A 17215-nucleotide genomic window follows, 5' to 3' on the forward strand; every position below is an offset into this window, starting at 1 on the left:
TTTGTCTTTAAATTGTCCCAGGCGTTCCGAAGCTGCCTTGAATTTCTGCGAACAACGCCGGGCTTGTTGTTGAACTGGGACGTAAGCCTTTCCCAGGTGTCCTGTTTTGCCTTCGCTGACACACTATCTGTCTTCTTGTTTTCAAGTACTCCCTTGTACCTCCCAATCAACTTCATTAAGATAGCTGTCTCATCGGCCGACATGTACGGCGTCCGTTTACACATATTGGCAACGAAAACCACGTGTTACCGAAAAGTATCCAAGGGCGGGGAAGGAAGACACGCAAAGCTTTTTCTTTCTCTCTGGCTAAGAACACGTGACATAGCCTTCAGACGTTATTCTGCTGAGAATACAGTAGCAGATATTCAAAGGGACGAAGAAGTAAAAGAGGATAGAAAGCGTAAGGCACGTTCAAAAATTGCCACTAAGGCACTAGAGAAGGCTTCCTTTCTGGGAAAGTCTCTTTCGGGCTACCAATGGAAAGGAAAGGAATGCAAAGTAGGAAAGGAGAGCTCAAAAATTCGGGGGTTAGTATTGCACGTGCAACGCAATTTCGAAGTAGAAGCTTCAGCAGTTAAACGACTTCAGTGTCCATTTGTGACCGAAAGATGCCGACATCATGGATTTGTACCCGGACACCTCTCAGTCTCGACGTGACATGGCCCGCGCGCTAACCACTGAGCCACGCGAGATGGTGAAGCAACGTGGACCTCACGTGCGGTTGTTGTGGTAGCTTATTTAACAGCGATCCAATGAGACCGTTCTACGTGCACGAGGGGAACGGGAAAAGCTGAGGGGCTGCGCGAAAGGCTGATCTACTTGCATAACCTATACGCAACGTTTCATGGTATAAAATTATGAATGACCACCTTTACCTTTTGCGCGTCCTCTTCCACACTAAACATCTACTCCAATGTGTACAAAGCCGCGCCCGTACGCATAAAGTGATTTATTCCCCAAGTAGGAAATTAAAGATGAAAAGAATCGCACCAGGTAACACATGTGAGGAGTTTCACCGATGCAAAATGCAAAGTGCAAAATTATCCCGTCAGAGGAACGTTAGCAACACAAACGTTCTTCTTGCCGAAAGGTCTTGCAGAAGAAATGGTGAGAGGGCATACACAACATTTTTGCGGCAAAATACGGTAGGTAAAGTGTATTCAAGCAGCCTAAAAACCGCTCGTATTTCATCCGTCGTGCAATCTGTCGGCGCCGATTTCCGAATCTATCTGAAGCGATGTGTTGCTGCGTCGCTAAATTTACCTGACGCGAGCGAGCAATGCAAACGGCAAAGAATGAGCACCTGCACTACAACCCGAGCTGCTGAACAAGACAGATCGAACATTTCGGACTCCATGTGACCTTTTCGTGAGAAGCGTCTGTCAACAGGAAGTGTGAGAAGCGTACGCAGCAGACGACGCTTCAACCGTTCCGACCACTGCCTTGTCGAAGACCGAACCCGGCTGACGTCACCGCGCAATCCCTCCTCTGAGCTCTGAGTGGATGCAGGTGCTTCGTCACATCGTGACGCGCGTTCTCTTGGCTTGTCACGTGGCCTCCGCACAAAAGCGGAGAGCTTCGCGCGAGCGGGGGAATCAAACGTCTGCCGTGGGTACAATATGTTCGCTAGGGCAGTACTTACTGTGTAAAATCATAATACAGTGGGGACACATTTGAACGCGGTCAAAGGGAGAACTTGTTTTCTCTCCACTTTCCACGCTCCTTTAACGACTTCGAAGTCGCTCGCATCAGTGCTCTTGCAGCTTTCGTTTTCTTCCCGTCGCAGAAATATTGGTGCAGACGTTCATACATGCATCCTTTATCTATTTATTTATTTTAAAGAAGACAGAAACTACTTGAATGGGGTACAATAAACAACTGCCTGTTTACAGGGAACGTGTTGCCTGTAGCAGAATTAATGTGACATTCTTTTCCAGTCGGCCCATGACGCATACTACCCCCCTTTCCCCCACTCCTTCCTGTTGTCCTCTCTTCATCTGTCGACATCTGTACACCGCTCATAGCCACAGCTCCTCTGTCTCTCCGCAGAGCAACCGACATTACAACATGAGACTGTGTCGTAAGACTCTGTGAGACTCTGTAAGGCGCGGGCGGAAGCACTTTACTGGGTGCATCATACACTCTTCCGTCGACTCCAGAATCCCCCCCCCCCCCCCATTTATACCTCCACTTGACAGCTCTCGCTGTAAAAAAGGTGTATGAGGGTGTAACAGCAGTTTTTACTCCCTTCAACTCCCTTGCACTCACTTCTCCTGACCATAACACCCCAGTGTGTACCATGGGAGCACAGGGGTGACACCATGGAGGTATAAAAAGAGAGGAGGGGGCACGGCTCCATCCCGCAAGTACTCCGATGTGAAGCGATGTTTGTCGGCTTCGCATAGAACTCTGCGATAGCAGCGCATTCTTATCAGGACAGTGAAGACCGAAACAATGGAGTTGTCTCGTCAACAAGTGTCATGGCGATATGTGGAAGTGCTGTAAATTCGTCATCGCGAGTCCGCTTGGAGTTCGTTCCTAGGATATAGCATATCCCTTTCACAGTCAGCCGCCACGGACAGTGATATAAAGAAACCGAAACCTTCGGCGGATTGTCCTGACAACATGGCCGACGTTGAGAGAAAATTGGCTTCAGCTTCCAGCTGCCACAAACCCGCCATTGTTGAAACTACCCTCAAGCTGGTGCTTTTCGCAAAACCGCCAACTTGTCGCGGTCACACGTCATAGGCAACATCATTTTGAGGTAATCTGACTTTGTTTACATGTCGTTTTAGCACTTGCCGACATATCCCGATGGCATAAAGTCAAGAGATTCACGTATTTTGCCAGCGTAAACCTACGGTGCTTCTTTCGCGACATGGTATCCCATTTCACCTAGCTTAAGTACATCACATCGGCTCAGTGCGTCTTAACGCGGGTTCATCATCACATCTTTGAAAGTGGTCAGCAGTACGAGCTCTCATGTACTGCGAGATTATCGGATAAAAGTAATTACCAGGATCGAAAAACGTCCAAAGCGGCGCACAGAAAGAGCAAACGTGTTGTTTACAATCAGTCTGGCCGCCGATCACGGGCGCGGCTACCTTTAAGGTCACGTGTGCGCTCACATTTGCTGTGACGTGTGACCATGACCTGTGCAGAATGCATGGCGTTCAGCCAGCACGCTTTCGTCTATGGGGCATTACACTGGATGGCACCCCTGTGCATTGGAGTTCCCATGGTTCCCGAGTGTTTCCCGAGTGACAGAGTTTATGTCTCATGTCGTGTGGCAGTCCCTTATGAAAATGGGTGTTTAGTTTCTGTTTACTTTCTACAGACCAAGGTCAACATGGAAAACAAACATTCTTCAGAGTTTGTGTTGCTTTCATGTTTACATCATATGTTTACTTCTTGTTGACTTATGGCCCTCAACTTTCTGTAGACATTTGGCTACAGAATAGCTGTGGAATTTTTTGTTCTCTTTCTGTGTACTGTCAACATAATTCCGGTAACACCATCCCGTGTATGATGTGAAGACTTTTTGTAGACTTCCTGTGACTCCACTCTCTTAGAAATGAACTTCACCGCATAGCACACTCCTGGCCAATCATCTCGAATATCGTTATCTGCCTGAAAACGGGAGGTGTACGCCATTTTTGTGACAATTATGAACAGCGTAAGTATCACAAAAAAGCCGTGCGCCAACCGTTTTGAACAAATCAGGTCACATAGCGATATCATTCGAGTTGATGGTCGGCTAGGAGCATGCTATGCGGTGAAGTTCATTTTTAAGAGTGCATATGTTCACTTACTCGCAACACGCATAAAATACACGAAATGAAGTACTGCAAAATTATATATGTATCTACTTTATTCCGAAAATGCATACCTTGAAAGTGGTATCCAGTGTCGACACAATCATACAAAACATCCCGCGCACACAGTAGTTACGTATTTCACACGTACACATCCTTCGTGCCACATAGTGTCGCGTCGCACAATTGACAGTCAATGATCTCCTGTTCTTCTGGCGACCCACGGTGAAACAGCTAGAATTTCGGCGCCAGCGACGTCTCTGAAGCGCTGGAGAGATATGTGAGAGATATGTGAGAGATATATGAGAGATAGGGCGTGCAATCGCAAATTAGTAACGTTCAAACACAAGTGAGTAAAACTGAGTAATACGGTCATAGCAACAACAAAGTTGGTTCACCCAGCTTAGTGTTCAACAAAGTAGAGCCTGCAAGAAGGAAAATGAAATTAGGAGAATCAACACCAGCCACGAAGTGTACACTTACCTGACGGGACGCAGCACTGCAGCCGCTGCTCCGAACAAACAACAAAAACCTACAGCACAACAGTCATGGTGTGAATACATGCGAAGCTTAATCACACACTCCGATCACACAGCTTACCCATTACGACGCAAAATCATATCCTCCTTCCTTCTTTCATGGCCTGCAACAACGAGAATGAAATTAGCAGAAGCAACACCGGCCACGAAGTGTACACTTACCTGACGGGACGCAACACTGCAGCCGCTGCTCCAAACAAACAACAAAAGCCAACAGTCATGGTGTGAATACAAGTGAAGCTTAATCACACACTTCGATCACACAGCTTACCCCATACGACTCAAAATCACGGCCTCCTTTGTTCACAAATGGACGAGCGAGCGCGGAGACCGTTCAAACGTCTTGCAACGGTTCCAACGACATTCCGATGATGCTAATGGCGATGACTCCTTCGTGACGAGGCGAGTGGCGAGGGTGAAGCACGGCGGCGCAGAGTCAAAATGTGGAGCAAACTTGTCGCATGCGCATGATCCTCATGTGGTCGTATAAGTTGGAAATATATTGCATAATAAACTGAAATATAAATAATACGAGGAAGCGCCTTCCCAAAGCCAACGAAAATGTATTTAGAGCTTTAGTGTGCAGCTAAAATGTGGCAAAGTGTCATTTAAGCTACATTTGATCATAAGTTCAGATTCAAATACCGCTTTGTTTAGTGGAAAGACGGTAACACTGATCTGTCTACCTCCCGGGAGGTTTTTTTTTTTGAACTCACCCTGAAATTGCTAATATTACCCATACAGCCTGTCTCCCAATGAATAGATTCACAAATATGCCTCTATACATATATACCGCCACCCCCCACCCCGTTAGGAAATGCTGGGTACCCCCAGAGGTCGACCTCTGGGACATTACTGGCCGATAATGCAGTAATTAATAATACAAAATACATCTATAAAATAAAACGGTCGAAATAAATACTCATTACACAGGTGCACAGAAAGTCCACTAAGCGTCAACAACGACACCTATGTACATTGTCCACACAAGGTACACATAAGGTATTTCAAAAGACTGTCAACATGATGTCAACAGCAATTCCTGTTGACTTGATCAACAAGAAGTCGAAGTCAACACACTGTCAAGACAGGAAACAAGAAGTCCACAAGAAGTCTGCAGAAAGACAAAATGCATTTTCATAAGGGGTTTAAGCTGCAACATTCTCCCATGGATCCCGGACCTTCTACTAGTCAAGATACTAGTCAAAGTACATAAAATTATAAGAAGCACAACAGAAGCAGTTACAAGCACGACGAACGTCTAATGCTAACGCATTGTCATCGCATTAATTACATTAATGGCCCTAAATTTTTTAAGGAAAAATCTTTCCAGGAGCAGTACTGCAGGCAATAGTGCCCCAGAACCGTTCGACCGTATTAAAACAATGGCCAATGAACGCGCGCCCGCGGCATGTGTTGTACCTAGAGACTCCTGATTACCCCCCCCCCCCCCCCTGCCAGGGTACTACAATGCTCAACATCATCGTTACTTGTGATCTACCAAAGAGGTCTAAGAAAAGAGACATCAAGCGCGTGAAGAACCACGAAGCCAGTGAAAGGAAATGTATGTTGGGATGAACAAGGTATCGCCCACTCAACTTCCCTTCAGTCACGGACATACCAGGCAATCTATATTTTCTCACATGTATATACAGGGGGTCCCAGCTAAATGCGACCATATTTTCTAAATATATATATCACTTTTTCCGAGATGAAATCAATTGCAATATAGCATATGCTGAAGGGCACTCCTTAGGAGGGCATTAGCAAACTCCTAAGGCAATGTCTTAAAGGACGACGGAAACGAAAATAGTCTGCAAAGCTATTTGCCTCATATTGCGATGTGTACCAAAACAATCCGGAATTCGACTTAGATTTGCGTATATTAGTTGAAACGCCGCCACAATCGCGATATAAAATTCCGCCGCAGAGCAGTCTGAGCCCCTGGTGAGCGTCGCCGGCTGCCGTAGCAGACCACGGAAGTGACGCACGTTGGCTCTCCTGTTGGAGTTCCTGACTTTCATTTCGCTTCATTTCATTTGGTGTTTCGGCGTACGTCTAATTCCTGCTACGGGGAAAGAACGGAGACGAAGAAGCATGTACGAACCCATCTCTCATAGGATATATTGTCTTCAGACTTCCACGAGATCTCCGAATCAAACATCTTCAGGCGTTATTCAGAATTCGCCGTGTTTGTGCCGGGCAGCCGCACATGGAGCGCGAGAGATATTTGACGTCACGCGCTCCTCAGATTTTCCCGCAATGCTTGGCGCGCTCCATGGGCGACCGTGTCGGGTGGGCGGCCCAGCGCTCTCGTAATCGTCAGAAATATGGCCATCCGCACAGCGTACTTGCAAAATACTAGTGGCACCATAATTTTACATAATATTTACACCTTGTTCGGTCCCCTTTTTGCAATGGACAAATTTCGTTTCCGTTGTCCTTTAATTAACTCTCATTAATTAACTTTGTAATTACGAGGGGCGTTCACGTCAAACCGGGACTTTCTGTCTCCTGAGTGTACAAATGGCTCGCGCTACTTCTTTTTCGTCATTTTCACACGCGACAGGCCTCAGCGTTCACCACGTGGTGGTCCAAAGTTTGTGCAAAATAGAAGACACGTGCTGGACAATATGGCCGACAACGAGGTGAGCGCGCACATCGAACAGCGAATTGTCATGAAGTTTCTCGTGAATGAAGGCGTAAAGTCATCTGAAATTCACAGAAGACTTCAGGCTCAGTATGGTCACTATACACTTAGCCGCAGCAAAGCGTTTAAGTGGTGCAAAGGGTTCCGAGACGGCCGTACATCAGTGCAGGACGACCCCGGTCGGGGGGGGGGGGGGCTCAGAGCCCAGTGTCCGAGTTCCTGAGGACATCCAACTTGTGGAGCGCCCGATCCTCAAGGACCGACGGATAACATGTCTCGAACTGGCTCGAAAGACGGACCTTTCTGTGGGAACGTTGAACACTATCATTCATGAACACCTCCAGTTTCGGAAAGTTAGTGCCCGTTGGGTCCCGAGGCAGCTCTCCGTGTCTGTCAGGCAGGGAACACGGGAAATCCCCCAAGAGGTAAGGTACCGTTTCGACACTGAAGGACAGCCGTTCCTTGATCGGATCATCACGTGCGATGAAACGTGGGTGCACCATTTCACTCCTGAGTCTAAACCCGCACCAAAACAGTGGAAGCATCCGGGCTCACCAGCTCCTAAGAAGTTCCGAAGCACCCCGTCTGCGGGTAAGGTCATGGCCACGATTTTTTGGGACAAGGCTGGCGTTGTTCACATTGATTTTCTGCCCAGTGGTACCACCATTAACAGTTCATATTACTGCCAGGTTCTCAGGGATGTGCATAAGGCGCTGAAACAAAAGCGGCCGTGCCTCATCACCAAAGGAATCCTCCTTCTACAGGACAATGCACGCCCGCATACCGCGCATCGCACGACACGCACCTTACAGGAACTTTGATGGGAGTTGCTGCCACAACCCCCTTACAGTCCAGACCTCGCCCCCAGCGATTTCCATCTCTTCGGGCCACTGAAGGCGTTCCTTGGGGGCCGCCATTTCAGCTGCGACGAAGAGGTCAAGAATGCGGTCCGATCATGGAAGCTACGCGCCGGTAAGGATTTCTACGCTGCTGGCATCCAAGCCCTCGTGAAACGCTGGGACAAGTGCATTAGTGCAGCTGGAGATTACGTTGAAAAATAAAACTAATTGCTCGCCTGTTCGTTCAGTTTACTTTCGCGAAAAATGAAAAGTCCCGGTTTGACTTGAACGCCCCTCGTATAAAAGCTACGAAGTTGTCCCAATGAGAATATCTGGTTCCTTCGGTAACCTGATACTGGAGCCGTTTTCACAGAACAAAAATCCGTTCGATAGATCGTCCGCAAAAAATTCGGGAAGGAACACCATTTTTCTTTAGTTTGTTCATTGCGCATCTTAAGAGACGCGTCTTTCCTTCACCCCCAATGTGAGAGGGTGAAAGAGCACACTATCGCCTCTTGCGTCCCGGAAAAAGATTAAAAGAAAACACAAAATGCAACACAAGAAAAGGGCAATTCCGATAGAGTCACCCGATACATTTGTGTTGGTTTTGCTTCCGCAAGTTAAAGCTAATCTTCGACGCATGAGGCGGCACTGTGCTCCTTCATCCTCTCACATTGGGGGTGAAGGAAAGACGCGTCTCCTATGATGCGCAATGAACAAAATAAATAAAAAATGGTGTTGCTTCACGATTTTTTTGCAGACGATCTATCGAACCGATTTTTATTCTGGAAACGGCCCCGGTATTAGGTGACCGGAAGGGACCAGATGTTCTCATTGGGACAATTTCGTAGCTTTTATAATTAAAAAGTTAATTATTGAAAGTTAATTAAGAGATCGCCTTAGGTTAGGATTGCCTTAGAGTTTGCTAATGCCCTCCTAAGGAGTGCCCTTCAGCATATACTATAATGCAATTGATTTCATCTCGGAAAAAGTGATATAGTTTTAAAAAATGTTCGCATTTAGCTGGGACACCCTTTATATAGTATAGGGTAATCTACGTTTGTACGCATTTTCTTGTTTCTCTCGATATGCATGCATAAAGTGTCCATGCACATGTAGGCAACACACGCCCTCAGTATGAGGAGCAACATAAAACACACACGCCAAGGAACGATCATTTGTGTGTTTTTATTTGATCCTCGTACTGATTTAATATGCTGCCTACAAGTTCGTTACACCAGCTTGCTTGCCTCCTACTCCGGTGTTCCATGCATACGCAAGCCAGAGAGGATGAACATGACTTCCTTCTAAAGGTGTGTCATATTTATTTTAGGACTGTGGCAGTAAAACTGTCAGGAGAAGTACTGTGCTCCTTTCAGCGGTTTCACCGCACTCCATTCAGCATGATAATTACACCCCCTTAGCAGAGCTACTACTACTTCAGGGGAGCTGTCCACACTCCTCGCGGGAGAGCTACCATTCTCCTTCCAAGAGTGTTACCATGAAAGATGAAAGTTGATTTCTCAGGCAATTTGAGACTTTGTTTGTATCTGTCCCTTCTATGTTGTTCCAGCCTCAGAACATCAGTTTCTCTCTAGTGTTACAATACTCCTTCATAAGAGTTGTCGTATGCTACAATGGATAGGGAGTGCTGGCACGCCTATAACGTAGGGTGTAACTGTACGCTCCAAAAGGGAGTCATGTATGTGGCAAGAATTACTCCCCAAAAAAGAGTAAGGGGACCCACTTTTTTCTTAGAGTGATTATGACGCTACGTGATGTAGTACTCAGCATAAAGCAATTAGGGCATATATGTCCTAATTGCTTTCCATTGCTCATTCCCCTGTTACGTCTTGCAGAGCGTATACGCTGTGCAAGACGTAACAGGGGAACGGACGCAAGACAATCATAAGCACGATGCAGTCTCTACTTACTTGTACGAGTACGGTACTGGCCAACGTTCCGTAGTCTGATACTCCCATGATCATCAGCGTCTCGCAGCGAGTATTTTCTCACTACATGTTATGTGTCCCGGAACTTACTGCAGTGTGGACGTCACTGCATATTACATGATTTGGTTCAGGAGATCGTGACTGATGATTACAAGTCTCATCACTGCTGCATTAGTTTCTACGACTATCCAGACTCGTACGGTCTTTCTTTGGTTGTCGTAACCCTGAAAAACAAAAATCTAGAAAATTCTTACAGTGCTCCGATAGCAATTTCATCACTGCACTGCAGTGCCGGGAATCATCAAAGCGTTGTCGATGACAGGCAGTGTTGCCACTTTATTGCAGGGAAAGTGCGTAACGCCGGGTGAAAAAGCCACAGAAAGTTGGCAAAACTGAAATGAATACCTTATTGGTAAAAATTATGGGGATCCAGTACCAATTTTGTTCACGTCAGGAAAGCATAAGAAGTGCAGATGCGTGTTTGTGGAAATGGTAGTGAAATGTTTGTTTGTTGGTTGAATCGTTAAGTTCCACTTAATACCAGAAATGATTGTTCGTCCTGGCAGAGTATCGCCGCTGGCGATGAAACTCCCCATTCATAATCTCCTAATAAAGTTGTTGTTAAGTTGTTTCCTGGTGGTGGGTGGTGGTGGTGGTAGTGCTCAAAGTGCTAGGTAGTGCTAGTGGTAGTGCTCGCCACTTTTGCCACTGCAGGCACCAATGGCCAAGAGCGTTCTGCACATTGATCCACCTGTTGTTGTTTTCAGCACGCGCAATGAGGGTCGCGGTAACTCTGACGCCGGCTAAAATGAGTTGCATTGCACTATTGCACTGCAGTGGCTGAATGGATATGTATGCAATTTAGAGTAGATTTGCAAGCAAGGTGAGTCAGCCTACATAGGTCTGACGCTGCACGTGCCGCATATGGTAGGACTGTGGTTAATTTCGACCACTTGGGGCTATTTAAACTGTCCGAAGAAAGAAACTTATCTTAAGAAATTCCAGACACATGACACTGGAAGCAATGTTTACCTCATCCACATTGCTACCGCCCTTGTAAGAGAAATACTTCACCGGTGACTGCGGCCGATACTCTTCTTCGACGAGTTCATAGCAATGTTGTCAGCAGTTGTAGCAATCGTTTGCCCCACCTTAAACGAAATCTGTCGAATACCGCTCGGTACCTGCGCTTTTTAACAATGCCACCGAGTAATTTTACAGCATCAACTGTATAGTGGAGACTTTCCCGAGATCGCGTCGGCGTCGTCAGCATTCGCATGTCCGCACAAAACTCTTATCGCATGTGCGCTTGGCGCTGGGAGTCAGGAGAAGAATCCCGCCAGTTTACAACTGCTACCGATGGAAAGTGAGATAAAAACCAAAGTACGTCAGTTTTCACAGCGTCACCTATATAGTGCAGGCTTTCCCGAGATCGCGTCGTTGTCGGCGGCAACATGGGTAAGGAGGCGGGGGGGGGGGGGGTAAGGAGGAAAACCGCACCGGTTTACAACCGCTTTCGGTGGTATCACCGGATTTTTAGTATAGCCGAAAACGTAAATGATAAGAGCCCGAAAACGCGAGAACCCATTCACGCTCTTTAAAACCCTGTGTGCGGAGCTCGTACCACCACTAAGATGGTTCGCCCCGAGATTGTGAAAATATCAGAACACGTGGACGCCGCCTTGGAGGCCAAGCGCCGAGAGAGAGTTAGGGAGCGCAAACGCCTTGCACGGCAGAAGTCAGAGATTCCCGCAAATTAGACTGGTCAGCGCAAACCATTGACAAAATCCCGCCGTGCAAGCCGGGAATAAGCGTTGGCGTGATGATGAAACAGTTCGTGCTGCCGATTCAGTAGCGAAGCGTGAACGGCGTCAAGATCCCGCAGTACGAGCTGCCGAGGCTGAAGTGAAGCGTCGTCAGCGGCAAGATCCTGTAGTACGAGCTGCCGAAGCAGCAGCGAAGCGTGATCAGCGGCAAGATGTACGTCCCACAACTATAGACATGGCTCATGCATAGACTTGGTGTTCCAGAACAGCCTCTTCGTTCAGGACGCCACTCACCTCGCCAACCATTTCAGCGACCACAAATCAATACTCATCACGCTTAAATAAATTTGTCTACACACTTTCATCCGGCCTCATTTCACCACACGCACAGCTGACGCTGAATTTCGCGTTACACGTATCATAACTTTTTTAAATTCCGTGTTAGCGCCGCGAAACAACTATGGCTATGAGCGGCGTTCAGACGTGGACAGATGGAGAGAAGCATCAGGATGGAGTGGGGGACAGGGGGTTAGCATGTGTCCTTCCGACGCGCTTCCTATGGGCCGACTTCAGGGGGAACTGTGCCAACATTCGTCTGGAAAGTATTCGGAAAAACCTGGGAAAACCTCAGACAGCACAGCCGGTGGCGAACCGTAACTGTCCTGTATTTTTTTTTTCAAAGAATCCAAACGTAAACCAGCGTTTATGCTCCTCATTGTCCTCCCAAAACCTCACAATATGTTGTGGAGAGTTTCTGAAATGAGTCGCTAATCCCGATATATGAAAAAAAGAAAAAGTCACTAAGTACAGCGGAAAGTCGCTAGACTTAGGACCCGCTAAATCCCCAATAGTGGCAACAGTGATGAAAGGACGATGACAAAGTGCTCTAAAAGGTTTTGAACACCGCAGGCGCTAGTTTTACACACTTTCTTAATCCTTTTCTTTTTTCTGCCCAACAACACAGAGCTCTCTTAGTTCGGCACGTCCACATCATTATTTCAGTAGACGTATAACACGTAAACAAAACGCGTTTAGAACCAAAGAAGACGGCGCATAAAGAATGATACACAACCATGGTGCAAAGTCAGACCATAAAACAAGGTTAGAGACGCCAGGAGAAGAGTCATAAACGAGCCAAATGCCCGCTTTTGTTCCCATGGCTTCATTACCGGCCGCTGGGGACACACTGGATCAACATACAAACAAAACAAGCTCCGAATGCACCCTAATGAAGAGTCCTAACGGGCGGCCAGCCATACTCGCCTCTATAAAATCGACCTAATTACGTGTGCCTGCTGAGCCTCCACTCGGAAAACGCGTATTCGCGCTACCAGCCTGATATCCCTGGAACTGCATTTTGCTCCCCCTCCTGGCGATAAGCAGATGCTACCGAATGTCGCGAGAAATCGAGAAGTGCTGGTCTGTTCAATCTTATCGCGCTGTACCACGCTGCTAGGGCAGAGATGAGTTCTTGTAAAAAGACGTAGTGGACTGGTCCTAGCGAATGTGCGGGCGAGGTAGGAAATGTTGCGATGGTCGATATGGTGATTGTGTTCGCGTCGCTTGGTACGTTTCTACTACAATGCACTTGTGTGCACCATGGAAGGTAAGGGTTGATGTACGGACTGGACACACACACAAAAAAAAAAAAAACGCGGGAAAGAGTATTAAAAATGTGAGAGTCCCCTGATAGTGATTTTGACCATGTAAGACCCGAGGGGCTTGCGCAGTAAAGAAAATTTCACGTGATGCTGCATCGTGAAATAAGCGCCAAGAAGGCGGTACTGTGTGTTGAGGCGATAGCAAGGTTACGCGATAGCGAAGAGCAACAGGCGATAGGAAAGAGTAGCAAGTCTTAGATTATGGCTAACAACTCTTAACTCATAATAATAATAATAAGAGAGACAAGCAGCCAATGCAGGGTTTATCCGCAAGAGGAGAAACAATGTAAACATTCTTTACGGACGGAAATCGTTCATTTTTCCGTTGACTCTTTTTGTGTTCTTGCTGCCTGCTGTTTTCAACGAAGAGAAAAACAACAACTTTATTTCAATGATGTGAGTGGGAAGGTTCATCGCCAGGGGGCGATACTCGACCCGGTAATGTGGTGAAATAGAATAATGACTCGCCTCACAGTGAGGACAGAAGCTCTACGGTGTCCAAAAGAAGTGCTTAGAAGTGCTTTTAGGGCAGGTCGTTGGTGGGCTGGATATAGCCATGGACCAAGCAAAGAAAAGAAAAATTCCTGCGGTCTCGTGCATTTTCCATTCACTTTCCATACCTCGCGCGTACCGACGACCATGTCGACCGAATCTCGAATAGCGTTATGCAAACAAGATGTTCGGTTCACCGTCTCGGCTAGAACGCCCCCCTCGTTGGCATGTTTCTGCTCTACTGGAGACAGCCCCATTACCCAACTGCACCAAGAAGGAAGATCCATCGATCTTGTATGCGACAAGTGGGGATCGAGTGAACAGTATTTGTACCGTACGCACAAACCTCCAATATTTTGACTCTTTCGATCGTGACGAGCAGTGTAGAATTTTCACGCTATTATTATGTAATTTCCTAACACCCCTATTGTATTAGCACTCTAGACTGCGCGAACGTGTCGACCTAAATACAGCGGAAAGGAACAGCAATAGTGTGATAGAACGTGAATAAACCAGCATACAGTAGCGCCGTGGAAGCAGGACGTCACCCTCTACTGCGTAAATTGTTACAATGGGAGTTTTAAAATAATGTCACATCGCCCCGAATACTGTGACCAGTATATTCTGCGATATACAAGGTCTATATATATTGAATTCTACACAATCTGAACAGCACATACAGGCTTCCAGGTAAGATTCCTAGCATTCGCCAGGTGTATTTGTGTGTACGGTGTGCAGCATGGCGTCCAGCGAGGGGTATAGTCAGTGCACTTGTGCAGTAAAACTTCACCTAGCAATAAAGCAAACCGAAAACTCTGCAGTATTTCCTCCCTAAAAAAATTGAATTTCCCGTGCTGTAGTTATTTATAGTGGAAACATCTTACCGTTGTTAACCTCATAATTGTGGACGGCATCACGTCTGTACCTGGAAGATGAAATGACCAGAGGACATGAGGGTAGGAGACAGTGAAGATCGATGGCTGACCGGTACTCTACGTCGATCACCAAGCTATGACAGGACCGAAACCTTGACGTTGCGCATAATAAAGGTATTCGTGCTAGCACAATTTCACAAAGGAAGCGTACTAGATGCTGGGCTCTCAAGCGTCTCTGGGAGAGCGTCCCCCTGGAGTTCACAACATCACTCAGTGTACCGTTCCTGCAGTCTGCTAGGTGTTTTTGACGTGCGCCATCATAGGCTCAGCGCTCCCTTGGGATGTTCACAATGGCCTCAGACTGACGAAAGTGCTTGAAATGTGCTTCATCCACAAGGCCGGTTTTGTGTAGCAGCGAGATAGCGAGCGCTGACCCGCTTTGCAACCTGTGGAGCGCAAGGTTCCGCATTTTCTGGGAGAGTCACAGGAAGATCTAACCGATGAGTTAAGCATTAATCTACCGGATCCTGGTATGTTCTGTTTGCAGAACTTTGTTCTCCAGTGATCCATATTCATCCCTGTCTTCACGTATTGGAAAAGACGGGACGCAGCCGACGTCAGCTGAAGTCGCTAGAGGGTCTGACATTGGTAACCGTCTTGCGACTGGAAAGGCATAGCAAGAAATAAAGTTGACAAGTATGAGCACTGTTCCGACATTTGCATATTCATCTCTATCACTCTTCCTGCGTACTTTCCCTTGGTTCGCAATTCTGAACACAGATGCATCCGTCAGGTTCATGTCTGTGTTGGTAGCATATATTTCCTGCTAATCAGTCAGACTACAAAAACAAATGCTTTTCTATTTCCATGAGGTATCGCAGGTACATCTTGAGTGTGTGTCAAACAAATTACTTAGGGCTACAAAGTCAGGAAACACATTGTGCTTTTGGGCTCAACGCACTGGGATAATACGAAGGGATCTGTGACAGTTTTCCTTTTCAGAGGTTTGCTCCTCTTTAACACGAACACACGTTTTAACGAATCCTCTCCAAGCCGCGCCTCAATAATCCTCCAGGAAATGGAGCTTAACTAGAGCCGATACATCACACCAGACAGCTATAGAGCAAAGCACTTCTTTTCCTTCCAAAAATAGCGTTCGCAAAGAGTAGCAAGGATTATACGTATCTCTTCGACGTGTCGAAATTGTCACTCCTAAAGAACATTTCTATCGGAGGGAGATTGGACAGTTCATTGAAGATTTCTTCCTGGATATTTGTATCGCGCTTTCAAACTTTATTGGGAGGGAGGGATGGAACGGATATACTTCGTGCTATTCGTTCCTGGACCCTTTCGAGGTTCGCTATCCGTCCTATTGGAAATCTGCGTAGCTCTTCTGTTGCGCCCAGTGGGTTTACGGGGCTTTGAGGAAACATGGATGTGCGAAGATGCCCCACGGGGTAATAAAAGGTAAGCGTACGAAGTAACCTGATAGCACTCGTTCCACGTGTCCGAACTTTTTCTGCCGGGAGTATCTTGGAGGGGATAACGCTATACGTTGGGATCCGAATGCTATGTCTGCTGAGGGATTTCAAGTCAGGTTAGCTCTGCTTACGAAATACGGCGTTATTTCCTGCGATTTTTCGAGACCAGCGTCGCGACAGTTCTGCCCGAAAGTCCTACGTCGTCCAAAAGGTTTACGAACCATGCACCGACCTGGTCTGGCACACCTTTTTATACTTCCTTCTGTGAGGACGTTTGAATGTGTAGCATTACTGTTTCCCAATATATTGGAAAACCTACAGCACAAGTTCAGACAATATGTTGCGACAATACGTGTTTATATATGTGTGTGACGAGACGAAAGAAGAAGATGCGGGACTGTCTCGTGGTTGAGGGCAAAGAAAAGGGGAGAATAAAGTCAGATGTCAACGGGCTCGGATGTGTAATCGCTCTCTGGTCCAAGAATCGACCCGTGATGGTCCACAACGTCACAACTTGGCGAACGAACCGGGAACCAGGGAAGGCAGCGCTAACGACGACGTTTATGCCAGGTGAGTGTGGGGACGAAGATCGGTAAAGCCAAAGATTCTTCCACCTCTTCAGACTGAGCCACGTGGGCTTTGCCGGAACGTTCCGTCAGCCATGACGGAAGGCATGGAAGCGTTCGTTCACCTGGATGAGGAAGGCAAAGCTACGCGTACAAGAACGCATTGGACAACGTCTCTCGCTTGACAATTCAAGTTTAGGAACTCTATCAACGTTTGACTTCGTTGGAACAGTCACACATCAGAGAGCCTAGGCAACAGTCTGTGTCTTCCACTCAAACTCAAGATGATGCGAACAGAGAGGACGTCACTCATGCAACGGAATCCCTTATTTCTTCACTCCTGAGTACTTTGATCGGGAGGACTGACCACCTGGAGCAGCAAGTATCCCGCGATAGCACCCCCTGCGGCACCGATGAGGAGTCGGAGCCAAAGAAGAAACCTGCCCGAAAGCAGAAAGGGAAGGCAAAGACGACCTGCCCGATGAAGTTGCAGAACGAGGGAGTGATTAAGGATCAGCGTCTAACGACAGCAGCGGTGAGCGCTGCGCGGACACTGACCAAAAATATCGTCGGCTGGTT

The 17215-nt window shown here is 47.1% G+C and overlaps 1 long non-coding RNA gene across 1 annotated transcript; it reads right to left on the minus strand.

Annotated features, from left to right (window-relative positions):
- Window positions 1-3713: 3713 nt before the first annotated feature.
- Window positions 3714-4755, minus strand: LOC135383877 (uncharacterized). The gene is made up of 4 exons (XR_010420122.1): window positions 4517-4755; window positions 4416-4458; window positions 4299-4347; window positions 3714-4240 (listed from the first exon to the last, which is right to left on the minus strand). It is a non-coding gene; the product is annotated as an uncharacterized LOC135383877 (long non-coding RNA).
- Between the last annotated feature and the right edge of the window lie 12460 nt (window positions 4756-17215).

Source organism: Ornithodoros turicata, chromosome 2, assembly GCF_037126465.1.
Source record: "Ornithodoros turicata isolate Travis chromosome 2, ASM3712646v1, whole genome shotgun sequence".
In the NCBI taxonomy this organism is placed as follows: Eukaryota; Metazoa; Arthropoda; class Arachnida; order Ixodida; family Argasidae; genus Ornithodoros; species Ornithodoros turicata.